We start from the raw sequence: 3,366 nt of genomic DNA, 5'->3' as shown, positions 1-3,366 counted from the left end.
TCAAGAAGCAATAAAACATTGGGGTATAATCTGTGCCTCTCAGGACTTAAGGGGAAGTCAGGCAGGCCCCAGGGCTAGTAGCAGCTGCCCGCTCTCCCAGGTCAGCCCTTGTACCCTCTCAGAGGAATTCGTCCCTTCCGCCTCTCTCCATCCTAAAGAAAACTTCTCTGTCTCTCCATTCACGTCCCAAATGCCTTCTAACTTTAAAATAATTATACAACTATACATGTTAATCATAGAAAAGACACTTAAGCAAAAAGAAGGAAAAATCGCCCATGATTGTATCCATTGCCTAGAATTCCCTGCCTCCCTCCCCCACCGGCCCCGACACAGAGTTTCGCTGTTTCGCCCAGGCTGGAGTGCAGTGGTGCAGTCTTGGCTCACTGCAAACTCCGCCTCCTGGGTTTAAGCAATTCTCCTGTCTCAGCCTCCTGAGTAGCTGGGACCTCGTTGGTACGGCGAGGTCCTGTAGCCAGCAGTTGGCCTCCCAAAATGTTGCTGGCTTTTTCCAGGGATTGGCAAAGTAGACCCACTGCTGGGCTGATGACCTGTTGTTGTAAATATTTTTTTTTCTTTTTGCCACCACACCCAGCTAATTTTTGTATTTTTAGTAGAGACAGGGTTTCACTATGTCGGCCTGGCTGGTCTGGAACTCCCAACCTCAGGTGATCTGCCTGCCCTGGACTCCCAAAGTACTGGGATGACAGGCTTGTGCTACGGTGCCTGGCCTGTTGTAAATAAAGTTTTATTGGAACATAGCCATGCCCACTGGTAAGGCCAAACCCACTTGGCTTTTGTGCTATAGCAGCAGAGTTGAATGGCGGTGATCAAGGACTGTATAGGCCTCAAAGTCTAAATTACTTACCAGCTGGCTCTTCATAGAAACCTTTTCTGATCCCCACCTAAGTCATCGTGGGCTGATGGCGCAGGTCCGGGCTTCCCAGTCCATGTGTGGCTGGCTCCTCTCTCCCCCGATTGCCTGCTCCTGCTTTCCAGAAGTAAGCAGGTGGCCTGGGAAGAAGTGGAACCTGCAGGGTGTCATTCTCCAAGCTGACGCTGAAGATGCGATGACTTCACCTGCCTCTTCTGTGCTCTTGAGCACATGGGTGGGCTAGAGCGGGGAAGATGGGCTTTCAGGCTGAAGCTTGGCTTTCTCCGGTGGGCTGTTCTGTGGGTACCGAGACTCCTGCGCTGTATCTTCGGGGAAAGAATCTGGCTTGGCTTGAGAGTTTATTTGGCCCTTTCTGATCTGTAATCGGGAGAGATTGGTTGGGCTTTCCTGGCACACATGTGGCAAAGCAGACTGGCAGGGGGGCAGGCTTCGCCAAGGCCCATCGTGGTAGTGGAGGCCCTGGTCAGAGCACCTGCCAACAGCTGCCGCTTAACCAAGGACCGAATGAGGAAATGGACATTTCAGAGAAAAGGGACGACACGAAAACTATTGGAGAAAAGAGCCTGGACTTTGGAGTCAACTGGGACTGGTTCTGAATCCTGACAGTGGGCCTCTCTGAGCCTTGGTTTCCTCTTCTGTAAAAGCAGGATCAGACCCTTCAGTGTGGTGCCACGGGAGATTTTTTTTCTTTGAGACAGAGTCTCACTCTGTCGCCCAGGCTGGAGTGCAGTGTCGTAGTCTCGGCTCACTGCATCCTCTGTCTCCCGGCTTCAAGCAATTCTCCTGCCTCAGCCTCCCCAGTCGCTGAGATTACAGGCATGTGCCACCATGCCCGGCTAATTTTTGTATTTTTAGTAGAAAGAACGGGTCACCACGTTGGCCAGGAAGATATTGAACTCCTGACGTCAAATGATCCGTCTGCCTCGGCCTCCCAAAGTGTTGGGATTATAGGTGTGAGCCACCATGCCTAGCCAATATTGAATTTTCGATGAGTGAGTCAAGTGGAGGCAGGGCATGGTGGCTCACACCTGTAATCTCAGCACTTTTGGAGGCCGTGGTGGGCGGATCACTTGAGGTCAGGAGTTTGAAACAAGCCTGGCCAACATGGCGAAACCCCATCTCTACTAAAAATATTTTTTAAATTAGCTGGGTGTGGTGGCGGGCACCTGTAATCCCAGCTACTCGGGAGGCTGAGGCAGGAGAATCACTTGAACCCAGGTGGAGGTTGCAGTGAGCTGAGCTCACGCCACTGCACTCCAGCCTGGGCGACAGAGTGAGAGTCTGTCTCAAAAACAAACAAACAAACAACAACACCACCACCACCACAATAGCACTGGAGGGGCTTGATAGTTAGTTTGTCCCAACCCCTTGTAGAATGTTGAGATCCTGGATAGTGCTTCTGAGAAACCTGCAGTCTCTGTCCAAGAGCCCTTAAGGAAGAAAGGCAGGAGTGTGGGGCAGGAGGATCGGCTTCTCCTTTCCATTCCACATGGCTGGCTCGCGAGGTTCTGTTTCTCCTGCGACAGCCTGGTTCCTCCCTGCTCCCCAGCTCGCCTCTGCCGCCCTTCTTCCCTCAATCCAGATCAAGAGTTCAAGGGACGGGGACAGATGGTCAGAAAGGCCCAGCTCAGGCAAGGAAGGGGAGAAAAGGGAACTCGTATACGCTGTGGGTGGGAATGTAAAGTAGTACAGTCACTATGGTGGAGGTTCCTCAAAAAACTGCAAATAGAACCGCCATATGATCCAGCAGTCCCACGACTGGGCATTTATCCAAAGGAAAGGGAATCAGTGCATCGGAGAGACACCTGCACCCCATGGTCCTGGCAGCACTGTTCACAATAGCCAAGATATGGAATCAACCTCGGTGTCCAACAGCAGATGAATGGCTAAAGAATGAAATAGTATTTCATTGTGGATGTTGGTACATCTACACAATGAAATACTACTCAGCCATAAAACAGAATGAAATCCTGTCTTGCAGCAACATGAATGGAACTGGAAGATGTTAAGTGAAATAAGCCAGGAACAGAAAGTTAAACATGGCATGTTCTCACTCATATGCAAAAGCTAAAAAAAAGAAAAGTTGATCTCATCGAAGTCAAAAGTAGAACAGAGAATACTAGAGTCTGGGAAGGGTTGGGGGAGGAGAGAGGGAGAGATTTGTTAAAGGATACAAAATTACAGCTAGATAGGAGGAATGAGTTACAGTGTTCTATGTCACTGTTGGATTAATGTAATTAACAATAGGCCAGGCGGTGGCTCACACCTTTAATCCCAACACTTTAGGAGGCCAAGGTGGGTAGATCACCTGAGGCCAGGAGTTCGAGACCAGCCTGGCCAAAATGGTGAAACCCCATCCCTACTAAAAATATAAAAATTAGCCAGGCATGATGGTGCGCACCTGTGATCCCAGCTACTCGGGAGGCTGAGGCAGGAGAATCGCTTGAACCCAGGAGGTGGAGGTTGCAGTGAGC

Source organism: Mandrillus leucophaeus, unplaced genomic scaffold (assembly GCF_000951045.1).
Source record: "Mandrillus leucophaeus isolate KB7577 unplaced genomic scaffold, Mleu.le_1.0 Scaffold1, whole genome shotgun sequence".
NCBI lineage: Eukaryota > Metazoa > Chordata > Mammalia > Primates > Cercopithecidae > Mandrillus > Mandrillus leucophaeus.
This window is presented reverse-complemented; position numbering follows the sequence as displayed.